The sequence below is a fragment of the Tympanuchus pallidicinctus genome, unplaced genomic scaffold (assembly GCF_026119805.1).
Source record: "Tympanuchus pallidicinctus isolate F22 unplaced genomic scaffold, pur_lepc_1.0 scaffold13, whole genome shotgun sequence".
Lineage (NCBI taxonomy): Eukaryota > Metazoa > Chordata > Aves > Galliformes > Phasianidae > Tympanuchus > Tympanuchus pallidicinctus.
In genome coordinates this window covers 11459143-11474365 of record NW_026294648.1, presented here as the reverse complement: position 1 = coordinate 11474365, position 15223 = coordinate 11459143, and the positions used below count along the sequence as shown (strand labels likewise).

The following is a 15223-nucleotide window of genomic DNA, read 5'->3' as shown; positions in this document are numbered from 1 at the left end:
CATTTCAGTGATGACACGTTTGAGAAGATGAGTACCAAGAGGAAGCTGTGGCTTCTGCTCCTAAGAGTTTCCAAACATATGGAAACTGTAAGCAACTCTGCACATTCTACAGACACACACAACTCCCATTGAAGTTGCCAGGAACTAAATGATTATATCCAGGAATAGAGTTTGATTTAGAATGTTTACTGTAACCTTGTTATCACAGTCATCTTGGTCAGCACGTCTTGCTAGTGGGAATTTTGTATTTTCTTACCCATTAGCACTTCTTTCTAATGCAAATACATTTTCTACTTTGTAACGTGAAAAGGTATTTGTCCTCAAAAATAATAACAAACTAGAACTGTACGTTTTTCAGTGAAGGTAGGGAATTATACGTTTCATCTCTTTCCACTCCAGCAATGACGTGCTGCAGTGAATTAAGTTGCAGAAACCTGCATAGACCATAAAAAGTCCTTCTTCTCCACAATTGTAACAGAACAGTTGAGTTACAAACAAAATGGTTAGAAAAAAAAAAAAAAAAGACTGCAACTCCATAACATTAGAAACGATCCTCATAAGGTTTTATTATTTTATATCTACTAAAACATGAAGCTTTATCACTTTCCTATTACCTCTATTAAAATTAGATACTGGTGTATTTTTTGCTTCCTGTGATTCTAGAGTGCATAATGCAGGCATTGCAGAACAGAGTAATTATTTTTGGTGCTTCTGTGCTTGTTTTTGCAATGATATTTTCAGCATTTCTCATCTAAAACCGAAGTAGTCTTTCTAATCTAAAGCTAAACATTCATGGGTGTGCATACACAGTGTTATAGGTAGAATATCTTTGATTCTTCTGTCGATTTGCATTATATTTCTTGTTTTAGCTTTTCTTAATTCAGAGTTTTCCATCTTTCTAAAATATCTCCTGACTTCAGGCAAAATATATAAATCTTGATATATGTTTTTGTTAATTATTATTAGTTTTGTGGGTTTTCTTGTTATGGAGGGGTCATTCCTGACTTACAGAATTGATACTAAGATTAGGAGGGGAAAAATCTACCAGTGTAAAGGAACATGAGGAAGAAACATTGTTAGAAATTGAATTTGAAACTTTTTTTTCCCTTAAAGTAAGGTTCTGAATATCTGAGTATTCCATCTTCAGGAAAGTGCTATGTGCAGAGTATATCTAGAAAACCTGCATGTTTTTAATTTTAACTCTGGAACTGTAGATTGTTGGGGAAAAATCCGTATGAGAAAATAGCATATTCTAGATTCCTACAAGGGCATACGCAGTGATAGCGAATTCTTGTAATACGGTATGTCAGTCCCATCTGTTGAAACAACAGAGTGATTATGTCCTGCCTTGCTTGCTTCCCTCTTAAATTTAAATTACTGCCTGAAGTATCACAAAAGATGAGAGCTGTGGCATTAGTTGTGTCCCTGCTCGGTTGTCTTGTGCAGTGTGCGTAAGGGGCACACTGATCTTTGAATTTCCCTGTGTATCTACAAAGGGCGAAGCAATAGCTGTACCTGAATGCATGTACTGACTACTGCTGTTTCTATTGATGGTCTTATTTTTCAAGTTTAATTAATGTATTGCTTGTTGAGCTAACCTGGTTATATGTACGAATCTCAGATTTTGTTAAAACGTAAGCAGTCTTCAGGTGAGTTGTATTTAACATATACACATATCTCAAATGTTTTTCTGCCTTTAAAATGATTCTCACTACCCTTTCATGGACATCTTAATGAAATTAGATGCAAGTCAGACTATAATGTTAGCGATTATTGTAACATTATTAGAATGAGTTAAACTAAGAAGTAAATTAAACTCCTTCCTTCTTGTGTATTGATCTTCTGAACCCATGTGATATCTTTTTGTGCTGGGAACAGTTTTAAGCATGTAGATTCTTTCAAATTTCAGATGCCTATTTTCCATAAATGCAATTTCCCTCAGTTTTCTGAGCATTCTATGTTTGTAGCTGTCAAACTAAGACCCCTCTTTTAGTGTAAGCACTAAAATAAGAAATCTGCTACTTTTTTTTTTTTTGAACTCTTCAATACAGTCATTTCTTTTCAAAATAATTTCTTTTCACTATGCTATTTCTACATAATGTGCTGAGCAAGCTGTCCCTTGAAGATAGTGTCTCTTGATCTACTGTATAATTCTTGAGATAATCAGCACTATCTGAATGTTTTTATTGTTATAAACTGATAGTAAACAAAGAAAAGCTCAGGCAAATGGAAAAATAATGATGTCAGACGAATTTATACCTTTTCTTTCAATTCAACTCCTAGAATAACTGAAGCACATTCCAAGCAAGCTTGAAACCTTCTGAAGTTGTATTTGTCTATTGATACGTTTGGAGACTTTAGTTAGTTCATTATTGATGCTATTTTATTTTTTTTTTAATTACTCTATGATCTGTTTTGGTCAGCTTGCCTACTCCTTTGCAGTCTTCTGATGAAAAATTGTTTTACAGTGGCTTAAATTTGCTTCTCCCCTGTGTTTAATTACATAGCTATTTCTGACTCACATGGCTTTATTATTATAAGTAGTGTTTTACATTTAATTCTAGATTAATGCTCAGCCTTTGATCACCTGAAACTGTTGCAAAGCAACCTTTTTGTGGCAGTCAGCTTTTAATTCTATTTCTTTCTGCTGCTAACCCTTTTGTAGTCCTGGCTCACTTCAAAGTTTGCATGCTTCCAATAATCAGCTACCCAGTATTGATTTCAATATTGTAATTTCCCTTTCTGTCCTTATTTTCCATGTTTTACCTCCGTATGCAAATAAAATTGAACTAATTTATTAGTTTATCACATATTGAGCAATATAATACATAAATTTCCTGGTCTTTCCTACTTCTGACGATGTGTTGTTACTGTTTTTCCATAGCTATTTTGAATCATCTTTACGAAAACTTAGTTTTATCTGTTTACACTCATTTAAGATCATTGTATTATTTTCATAGAATGAACTTTTCTGGATCTTGTTTGTTTGTTTCCTCTGAGAATTTTCAATACCTCTTGTTTTCCCATCTGGATTATTCTGAAAACCTTATGTTTAAAAATAGAATCAAATGCAACTAACTCTGGAGTTACAGTTTCTTTCCAATGATTATAGCATACGTACCACTCAATAGTTTATTTGGACTATGTCCAGATTTGATCTTCCTGGCTTAATGATATCTTTTTCTCTCCTGTATTCCATGGTAACTGTAGCTTGAGCAGTAATATTCTTGGCAAAATTGATCTGAATTAATCTTGAAAAGATTATTTCATAAAGAATAAGATTATAATTTTTACTAAGATACAATATTACCTATGCCATTTTCATTCCATCTACTGATTGTTTTACCTGATTGATTTATGAATTATTACTTTACTAGCAAAGCCTCATCCTGTCACCTAGGAAGTTGCATGTTCTAAAATAAATAAAAAGTACGATTAAGAGTTAAAAAATACAGCAAACTTTGCAGATAATGTGCTGTTTACAAGTGCTTGACAACTGGATAACTTTGTACCTGGACTCACGTAAGTCATCAGACTCAGCACCATTCCTACCAAATATGTTTTGAATATCTTTGACATAATTGGTTTACATTTTAAAGATTTCAATTTTTTTTTTAATAAGATAACTTTAAATTCCCACTAAAAAAAAAAAAAAAAAAAGCGACTTGTTACAAGATTCCGTCAAAATATTTGAAAATAAATGAAAATAGAAAAAAAGTTTATTAATTCTGATGGGAATGATTATAGACAACTGGATGAGTCTTTGTTATTCCTTTCTTATGTTCTCTGGATCATTTGGTATTTTGTTTTTTACCAGCACCAATGATCAGGTCTCATACTGCTGCTTTCTTCTAACAGAAAATACAAATATGAGTAATAGCAAACATTTATAAACTGAAAATCATCTTTAATAGTCACCTGTCATAAAGTGAGGTATTTGATTCTCCTGCATTTCAATTTATGACATCTATAGTAAACAAATATTACTTTATCAACTTTTATCACCTGCACTTGTCACATAGTTTTACTCGTCCTTAGTGAGACCAGTAATATATCAGAGGTGGATCTCAACTTTTCAGACAAATGAGACTAATTATGAACCAAAATAATTTTCAATTAAAAAGGTAGTAACTGATCTTTCAGTTAGGCATGGCATTACCCCTTTCCTGAATAGTGCCTAAAGAGGCCCTGATCTTGGGGGGAAACATCAGCAATAGCCTTGCTATTTAAGGCTTGGTTATTCTGCTAAGTTTCATGAGTCTGAATGCTCCTGCTTTTATTTCCTAATTGGACAATGAATTCAATTCTTGGGAAATAATTATCACTGATAAATTTATTCGTATTTGTCAAATCATTTCACAAGTTATACTAAGCTTGAGAATACTAAGACTTCATAGTAAGGCCTATGAAGTAAGGAAATAAAAGATAAATGAATAAACTTCTTTTGAGAGTGTGTTTCCTGTATATAAGCTCAAGGTAAGCTGTTGTGAAGTAATGACATGGGTAGTGGTGACAGTTGTGCTAAAGCTCTCATGATCATTACTGATTCTGTGTAATTAATTACTCATTGGTCAGATTATGGCCTTGTTTTCTCTCAGCATTTACGCACAATTTTAGATAGTGTAGAGAGGATGACACTTCAAAGGAAAAGCTCTAACAGGTGTGCCTAAAATTTGTCACTTAAAATGTTAGTATTAAGAACTATATATAATCTCAGGAGTACTTAATATTCTTAAGTATAATCTTGAAAGTACTTAATATCACAGAAAGTCAGACAATAGACAGGAAAAGGGAGACTTTTCCAGTCGTCTGTGCAAGCCTCAATAGCCAGGGAATCATAGAATCGTAGAATGGCCTAAGTTGAATGATCATCTAGTTTCAACTCCCCTGCTATGTGCAGGGTTGCCAACCACAGACCGGGCTGCCAAGAGCCCCGTCTGGCCTGGTCTTGAGTGCTTCCGGGGGTTGGGCATCCACAGTCTCCTTGGACAGCCTGTTCCAGTGTGTCACCACCCTCTGTGTGGAAAAACTTCCTATTATCAAACCTAAACCTCCCCTATCTCCTGTCTTAGTTTAAAACCATTCCCCTTGCACTCTCAGTATCCATCCTCGTAAGCAGTAATTCTCTCTCCTGTTTATATACTCCTTTCAAATATTGGAAGGTCTCCCTGAAGCCTTCTCTTTTCCAAGCTAAACAAGCCCAGTTCCCTCAAACTTTCTTCATAGGAGAGATGCTCCAGCCCTCTGATCATCTTAGTGACCCTTCTCTGTTCCAAGAGCTCCACATCCTTCTTGTGCCGGCAGTGCTGTAGTACAAATAATTACGAGAGATGAGATAATGCTTTCATTACTGTTGTCTAATTCTTTTACTGCATACACAGAGTTGGATATGTTTGTTTGTTTGTTTTAATAAGACAATGTACTGCTTTTGAAATGTAATGGTAGTGACAAAGATTTTTGAACAGTATTTCAGACAGGAATAGGAGACAGGAAGCTAGATTTCTCTTATTTATTGATATTTATGGAGAATGTATTTGCATTCTGTTTGAGTATTCCATGCAAGTCTATAACTTGCCTAATATAGGTTAGGGACTTGACCCCTGTCTTTCCCAAGGTGGTTTCATGAACACTCACAATTTACTTTAGGGGTAAATAGTTATTCATTCTAATAGTTTCCACTGCTGAAATTGTTTTGTTTGTCATAAATGATTAAACACTTTTTTTTTTCTTTCTTTCTTTTTTTTTTAAAAAAAAAAAACTCTAACAAGGCAGTAAAAGACTGTGTAGGTCATTTAGGATGTGCAACTTTTTGTGTTGGTAATGTACACTGGTCTGATTCTTGAGCACACTTAACGCAGATGGAAATAGGCACAGAAAGCATAATGAAACTAATAATGTTATTTGTCACTTCGCTGCTCCCAGACTTGAAATGCAAGTGTTCCTGTGTATTTATGGCTGTATTTTTAAAAAATTATTCAGTGTTAAACAAGTTCATAGAATTTTGCAGCACCTATTCAGTAATAAAAAGCATGTGGTCCATGTGCTTAATAGGCCCATGAGTGTTCCAAAGAAGCATGAAACTGCAATAGCTGAACAGCTGGCACTCATCTAAGGGTGCCTGTACCTTAAGCATCAGTTTAGGTTTATTTTTATCATTTTATGTGTTGCTTGCCATCTGGATTAAGAATGATATTAAATACTTGATGTAGTCTCAAATCTTTTAACATTTTCTACTCATGTACCATGACCTATTAGTACTTACCTTTTCTTGTAAATGTTACACTTGCATTCAGATGATCACATTAACTTTATTTGCCTGTCACAAGTAAAGTAAGTAGTTGGCCTTTGGTCTGCTGATTTTTATGTATTTCTCATTTTAAATTTTGGACTCCTGTCAATATTAAGGAAAAGGAGCATTTTCAGAAAAATGTATCAGTGTTTGTTACTTCTTCAGTGTAGACTTTTGTTTCATCTGTGATGTTAAGCTTAATATTCCTTTAAGCTTAATGATATCCATAGACTGTCATGGAATCTACTTGATAGGAAAAACCTTCATAGAATCATAGACTTGTTTGAGTTGGAAAGGACCTTTAAAGGTCACCTATTCGATTTCCCTTCGATAAACAGGAACATCTACAGCATGATTAGGTTGCTCAGAACCACTCCAGACTGACCTTGAATGTCTTTAGGGATGGGGCTTCCACCACATCTCTGGGAAACCTGTTCCAATGCTTTGCTACCCTTACTATAAAAACCTGTGTGTGACTATTTGTTACTCCTTTTTTTTTTTTTTTTTTTTTTTTTTTTTTTTCCCCCTTCACCACCAACATGTGTTATCTAGGAATCCAGCATAAGAAATTTTTCACCAAGTTTGTATGAATTTCTCAAGAAGTTTCTTGAAATATTCCCCAAATAGGAATTTGAAATAGGATTTCTCTTCTTGCTTTTTAGGAATCTCCTCTGTGTTTCTCTCTAACACTTTTTATGAATCTCTGTTGTGCAGTCTATGATGCAGAGCTTCATAAAGATGAAGTTGCTAAGTTTATGGCATGTGGGAGGGGGCCTTTGTCATAGCCTATTTGAAACATAGGAAAACTAAAGCACTTCTTAAATTTTAATCTACTGGTGGTAAAGGCTTGTTATCTCTTCTTGTATGACAATTTTTTTTTTACACCATACGTCTGGTCTGTTTCTTCTATGTTACAAGCTTTTTGGAATAAAGGCTATTTTTTGCTTGGTGTGCAGATGAATAGAGTGGCCTATCTCATCTATTAGTCATGATCATGGAGGTAGTAACTATAAAGCAGAGATATAGGGCAGTAGAAGTATAGAAGTGAAATGGAGGAGAGCTGGCAATATGTTATTTGAACAAATAGTTTCATACATACTTGTACTGAAAATGGCTTTGAATTTAGTGAGAAGGCACAAAAGCACAGAATCAGTGATGAAACTCTTAACATCAGAAGGGAATTGGCAAGAAACTTTCCTTCAAGTATCCTCTAGCAATCAGTTTAGGATAACGTCTGTCTATTAATACACGAAGTATAATATATTTAAAACTGTTGTAACAGTTTTTTATATTAATCTTTTCTATGCGTAATGAATGCAAGTTTAAAGCTGCTCAATATTAGGCTATTAATATTGTTATCTTGGCAGAACACGTGACCCTAGGGTTGCTTCACATTTGAATTCAGTTAAAGGTCTGACAGTGGAATGCTGATATTATCAGTAAAGTGCAATTTGAACCTGTTTTGAAATACTTTCACAGAGTTGTGTTAGAGTTTATTAATAAATACTTGCTGCTTTTATTGATCAGTCATGCAGATCACACTACTGTCATGATTTTCTTTAGTTGTTAAGTGTTAAGGTACCTGCGTCCAAGCACTGCATAATGAAATGACTCTCCTGAGTCAGAAATCTGGAAAGAAGGGTTACTGGTGTGAAGGATCAAGAATACAGACAGAACTGACTGCAGCTACAAGGAAGAGCACATGGATTCTGAAATTCTGAGGCTCATTAAGTTTGAGGGAAGGAAAAAAAAAATCAAGGTTAAGAATTGTTGAAGAAAAAAATGCCTATTTTGTTCTGTGTTGTATTTCAGCTTATAACATCAATACAGTGAGTAAAATACATTGTTTTAAGATCATATATGTATGTATGGTCAAGGAAGGAAGAGAAAACATTGTATCAGAATTTATGATTTTGGTATTTATGCAGGAGCTGAACTGATAATCTGGGAGAATGGATCCTTTGAATATCTGTGTGGGTGGGAGGTGGGAGGAGTGATAAAAATTTCTTAGCAGCTTCATCCATATGCTTAGCACTTGAAGTTCGAGCTAAACTACTTAGTTTGTATCCATATGCTAGCAGCCTATCATGGTGCACAAGGCTCCCAAGTAGTCTGAATGTAGCTAGCCAGAAGTTGCTTTTCCGACCTATGCTACTGTAACTGTTCAAGTCATGGTTTTATTTGATTGCAAAGTAAATGTTTTCCTTTGCAGGAGAATAATGTTGAAATTTTGTTCTTTGGGACCTGTGTGCTATTGACTGCAGGCTTTCAGTTCCCAGATTGCCTGCAGGCCATGACTGCCTTCTGGTGCCCCAGCACATATCTTCTGTTTTGAAATCAGCATAGCTCTCTTAATGGTAGCTATAACAGAGAAATTGTGATGTGTTCAATTATGACAAAGAAACTAGGATAGTAGTGCCTTAGCTTGAATATCTTGCACACTGTGGATTTTTTTTTTTTCCTCACTAACCTTGTTCAAAGATTGATATTGAGGAGACTGAGCACTGTGTTATTCAAGTTTCTCTTATATTTAACACAGCAAGGGACATTGTTACTGAAAATAAAACAAGTAAAAGGCCAGTATTCAGAATCTCAGATTTCGTGTCCTTGAAATATACTCAAAAAACAAACTTCCCAAAAAATTCACTACAACTAAGGGACTGATGTCTGGGACTGGGAATGGGGAAGCTGCTAATTGTAAAAATGAAAAAAAAAAAAAAATAATTGAAACCGAAGTGTTTTGAACATTTCATATACATTTACAATAGATGTTGATTCATTCTTAAATTTATAACAACAGATCTCAGATAAAGCCGCGCAGGAAAATGTTGGAAGGGACTTCTGAGTGATGTCTGGTCCAATCCTCTACTCGGATTAGGGCCAAGGTAGTTTGAATTGCTTGGTGTCGTGTCAAGTTTGATGCATCCAAAGAGGAAGAAATATGAAAATGTTTATCTCGCTTTAAAAAATTTATGAAAATAGGAGGAGGCTGGCAGTTATGTATATTTTACTGCTGACATTACATTTCATTGGCTGAAGTACAAGGCAGGTTCAGACTGAAGGTTCAGACAGCATTTACACCTATTGACTATGGTTGGCTCCTTTGAGCAGTATGTTGTGATGTAACAGGAACTCTTTAGGCATCAGCTGTGTTGAACAGTAGAAAATTTCTTTTGAATGTATTCTGCTAAAATTCTTGCTTTGGCTGTAGTAAGATAGGAGATGAGAAGAATATTAACTCTTGAATTTGCACAGATCTATTCAAGCATATGATGAATTTTTATCTTATAATAGTCTAATTTTACAGGCACCACATTTACCAACTTTGCAAATATAGATGACAGCAAGACAGTTTTCATGGTCAGTGAGTCCATAACAATGTCCACAGAAAATCCAATCAAGGTGCAAATAAGGATTCAGTCATGTTCATAGGAGTTGACAAACAAAGCATATAGTGACTCTCTGATCCAATAAAAGCACTGAGGCAAACTAAAGAAATTGATTTGAAAAAAGTAGTGTAGCCTCTGATCAAAGATAGAACAGAGCCAGCAATTTTTCATCTCTTGTGTCATTGCTTTGATCTACAATAAGCACATGCAAAAGAGAATTTGATGACACATCACAAGTGCATCTGCCTGGTATCTTGAACTAGAGAACTGTGTTGCAGAGATCTGTCAGTTCCTGCTCTGATGCTCTAGCATTTTTGATGCTTCTTTGAAATAACATGCTGTTGGACATCATAACTCCCTCCATGATGAATAGCACAGTCATATGCCAACTGCATAGCAAGCGTTGCTTTGTGTTCTATCAGCCTCTGGACTGATGATTCCAGGTAGTTCTGGATTGCTATTTTTTCATTCCTTTCATAAAGACATTATGTGTGATGACTTGAATTGTATTTTTGTGTGTTCTAATTACCTTGAGGATAAATAGATATTCTTTGAATAATTAATTGAGAATTGGAGCAGTCAAATAAGGTCAGCGCTATACATACGTATGTCCACTGAGGTTTTTAAATCAAATATTGTTGTGAAAACTAACAACTGAACTGACAAAATTGTCTTAGGATGAAGTTCTAAGTGGTCTAACGAGTGAAGACATCATCATCATTATGGACCAAAGTAGAATTTAACCAGAGAAGTGGGCAGATAATCAGACCACAGAGTCTAGATAAATCACAGATGTGTTGTTCATTTAAATTTCTCTTTCCAGTTGGTATAAGAGAGCACAATTTAAGAATGTTACATTATTCATATAATTTAACTCAGATGTTTAAATTCCCAAAAAAGTTGAAATGTGTGAGAGAATTTCTAGGAAATGTTCATTTCTGGGAACCAATAATACTATGCTGTTGTGATTTGAAAGTCACTGTTGTTTCTGTACTGTTTTGAACTTCCTAAGGGAGAAAACTTTATTGAGACTGACTTCTAGTTATCTAGGGAATAGAAACAACCTGGGAGGCCTAGTGTCTTGTTTGTGTTTCTTTCAAGTAAATTTTGCCTAAAAGACCTCTTTGTCTTTTGTAGTCGAGACAGTAAAAACTAACCGCAGACAGAATGTCTGAATGCGTTTCCCCTTCTCTAAACGTGTATTGCAGTGCATTTCAGAGTGTGAGAAGTGGGGAAAAAAAGGCAACCCTATAGCTCTGGCTAAATAGGGTTGTGATTTTAAACTACTGTCGCTGGAAATTTGGTGCCTGACAGGACTTAATGCATCCGAAGGTCAGTAGTTTTACTTTGCTTTGGAGTTGTGTTTTGGGCCAGAAAAATCATAGGTGTTTGCCTACCACATGGGCTAATTTACAGATAGGTTTAAAAATGTTTTGGAGCTTAGCTTTGTACAGCTTTCAAAGGCAGCAATGGATGTAGTATGTCAAGGTCCTGTTACAAAATAAATTCATTTATTCTTTTTCTACCTTGACAGTATTTCTCTAGTTCACCTTACATATTGGGAAATACAGTCTTCTCAGGCTGCAAATTCTTATGAAAATAATGATGTTTAAGAAAACACTTTGTTATTTGTATGTTAAGATTCAAGCCACAAACTCATTCTGATATTTTTTTAAGTAATTACTAGAGCAGATTGAAAACAAACAAAAAATGCTTGTAGGAAAGATAATGAAATACTCAGCTTGATCTAGCTATTTCTTAAACATCTCCACCTCATCTTATTGATTTCAGCACATCAGCGCTTGGATAATATTTTTATTTTATAGAATAAAACAACGCTAACAAAAGTATCAAAGCAGTATGTTAAAATATAATATTGTCGAAATGGATACTAAGAATTTCCAAAAAAGTTTAAGATTGATCACATTTGAAAAGAAATATTTACTTCTTTTGTTTTGATGTGCACCCTTAGCACTTACAGTATTTGTACTGAAAATTACTAGAACTTAGAAACTTAGAACGAACTTAGAACTTAGAAACGAACCATCCCGCTGGCCCCCAAATAATTCTTTAATAACATATAATCTTTTTTTTTTTTTACTGTTTCTTTTGCCTTATTTGATGACTGAAAAATGTTGATTTTGTTTGAATATTGTTAACTAATTGACACTCCTGAATTATTTTTTGTTAGTCACTGAACTTTGTTAGTCTTCTGCTCTTTCATGATACTGCATGCATGCATGAAGTACAGCATGCTGTTTTTCCAGTTGTTACCATTTTGTCTTCTATGTCTTATGTTGAAGGTGTGCTTTGCTTCTCTAGAATTTTTTTGCTTTCTTTTTTTTAGAATATATTGCTATTTAGATATTACAGTACTTGCAAAAGTTTTTATTTGAGAAACTCCTTCAGAGATCCCTACATTTTACATGTTGACACACAGTTGCTTTCATCGTTGCAAATTTGATAACAAACCTACAGTTCTGAAAGAAATCAAAGCTGACTTCATACACTGTAAGCATGATAGGGGCATGGTGTTGTGGGCTAATTTTAATTTGTTTCCAGGGTTGTTGGTTTTTTTTTTTTGAGATCACTCAGATGACATGGTTTACTCATAGTTCTCCAGTGATAGCTGTGAATATGGTTTATATACTGATGCACACAATTTAAACTTGATGTATCACTGTATTGCGTGTAACTAACAGTCATATAAATGATTGTAAACCAAATAGCAGCAAGGATCTTTATCTCTCTATACTTGAGTAGTAGCATTCTTTACTAAATCCCTAAGTTTAAACTAATAAATATGCATACGACTGATCTGTAAATGACGCTCTGAGCTTTACTTGTGTTAGTTACCTTTCTTCTCTTAAACCAAAATATTTTTACTCCAGCCTAGGTCAGCAGGCCAGGTATGCTAGCTCAGGTCAGGTACTAGGCTAGATATTGTGTACGTAAATATGTAGCTTTTTTGCTACTGTGTCCTGGCTCCAAAACATGACTACAGTTATCCAAGTGCAAGATGGCACATTCAATGAGAATTTATATATTTCTGAATTTATTTAATATTACTGCTTATATGGTGCAGACTATGACAAAATAAACTTTAACAGTATGATGTAATCTGTTGGTACTGTGGCCTTCCAAACTCTTCTTGAGAGGTGACAGGAGACGATCTCATAAGGATTTTATTCTCCGTGCATTTTTCTTCAATCTAAATACGTTTACTCTCATGCCAGAATGCCTGCTGTGATTGTGCATGTCTGGTTGCTCAAAAGAGCCATAGCTTGGGAAGACTCACTCTTTGATTAGTGTTTATTTAGTGTAAATACATTAGATAGTAAATATCGCTGTAGCTAAACTTGTTCTTGATCCAATGACTGTTACATACTAGAATATTTTGTTGAATATTTTTTCTTTTGTATTTTAGATTCAGAATAAAAGATAGTGACAGAAAGCAAACAATGGAATGCTGCTATTATCTTGCTATCTGCTTGTGCTTGTGATATGAAGGCTGACGCTATGGGCCCTGGTCAGATGATTTGTTATGTACTGTGTTGAAGTATTTCATTGCTGCCCTGGTAACTACATCAACTTTTCTGCCATAATGCCCTTGAGATAAAAATATAGTTCTATTATTTTCTGTGCTGTGGAAAACAATTAACCAGTTATCACTGTCCTTTAATGCAAAGCTCTCAAAATAATGATCTCTCTTAACGCACTGTAATTTGGCTTGTCTCAATCTAAAACAAGTTACACAATGAAGTGGCAACTTAGTATCCAATTATTTCTAAAAAACCTAAGAGATGCAATGTCAAAAATAACCAAATACTCTCAGATATGCAAAGTATATAAATTTTCTCTTAGGAAGTTTTAATGCAAGTCAGGATGTCAATGAAAGTCATTATCTTCCTACTGTGTATTTTTTTTTTTTATTTCATAAAAATATACCTGAATTCCACAACATTTTTGGCACTATTTACAATTGGAATACTTACGTGCATTACAAAACATTTCCTTGTGCAATCATATGTTAACATTCAGTTCCTTTTGTAGGTAAATGACCCTTCCCATTTCCCTTTTTTCTCAAAAGTTACCTATACTAGGGTAGTATTTACATAGAGTACAACTACTCTAGTCTATTAGAGAAGAAAAAAATATATCAGGTTTATTAAATATGCAAAAGAAAGGAAGAAAAAGTGTGATCTTCCATTTCTGTGTGTATGCCTCCACCACAGACTGTCAGTAAAATGAATTTCCTTAGTTAATGGAGCTCAATACTTAAAATTAATTCCTCTGAAATTTGCTGCTAAGCAATAAAGGGATTTTTGGGGAAGATGATGTAGAGGAGCAGACCTTCTCCTGGTATGGTAGCTTGTGTAAATGGAAGTAGAAGGCAAACCTGAAAAGAGCTTGCTTTTTTTTTTTTTTTCCCTTCCCCCTCACATGTGCATACATGAGATATTGAGATATTGACTGCTTAAATAAGTCCTGTAAGATCAGCTCCAAAAAAATGCCCATCTTCCAAAGATTTGCATTGGTTTCTAAGAAGGAATGGGTCAAAAGGAAGCAAGGAAATTATGTGAGTTATAAGGAATTTTAGTTATATATGGCAAACTCCCAAGTATTATTGCCTCTGAAAATATAGAAAACTGTGGAATTCTAGCTGACTTTGCATATTGGGTGAAGTTTCTCTCTATAGTCAATGAGAACTTAATGGGAATAGGATTAGGCTCCTGCTCTGTAAAATATTGTAACAGATATTTACTGGATGACTGTATTTTTAACTGTGAGGATGAATAGAATAGTTTGTAAAAGTGCTGCAAAAATTGCAATGGAATTATAGTAGAATCTAGCTAATTAAGATGTTTGTCTTCATATGATTTCTTATTATTCACTGTGTCTTTTTCCCATTAGACTGCAATAGAATAGCTCTGTAGCATTTTATCAATAGGATGTAATTCTTTGTAATAGCTTAAGTGTTTCTAGATTTATCACTGAAATAAAAAATACCTCACTTCCAAATTGAAGACAATATAAAAGGAAATGAATGGAGATCCTTTCTACTGCATCTTCCATTTTATAAATCTGCATTGTTATTAATGCCATACATTACTTCCACATGACTATATCTTTTCTTCAATGAGGGTGAGATGTAAAAGGTATTGTGTGGTGGTTCTATTACCAGTCAGTCATTCTAATTTCTTCTGGTCAACATTCTCTCCAAATAAATTTAATTCCAAATAGTGAATTCATTAGCGATTTAACAATAGTTTCTCTGCTATATCAGTGTAATAGTGTTAGACTATGGTCGTCTACAGTGTTAGTGTAGTAATTCTGAAACCCAAGTATCTTAACATAAACAATCTGTAGGACACAAACCAACTAACCAAGATGTCTTCAAATTTCTTGTATTGAACAAGGCTACATCTTTGCAGTCTTTATAAGACCTCATGACTGCCATGACAGAACAGCATAAGGAGAAGTTGTAATTCATTCATTCTTACCCTTTGGATGGAAGGACAGTGATTCCATTTTGTGTGGTTTG

The 15223-nt window shown here is 34.4% G+C and overlaps 1 long non-coding RNA gene across 1 annotated transcript in view; it reads left to right on the top strand.

Annotated features, from left to right (window-relative positions):
- LOC128076151 (uncharacterized) overlaps positions 1 to 13199 on the top strand; it is a 100057-nt gene extending 86858 nt beyond the window's left edge. The window contains exon 6 of the long non-coding RNA XR_008204267.1: positions 13106 to 13199. This is a non-coding gene — a long non-coding RNA (uncharacterized LOC128076151). The remainder of the gene's footprint in view (positions 1 to 13105) is intronic.
- The last annotated feature ends 2024 nt before the right edge of the window (positions 13200 to 15223 follow it).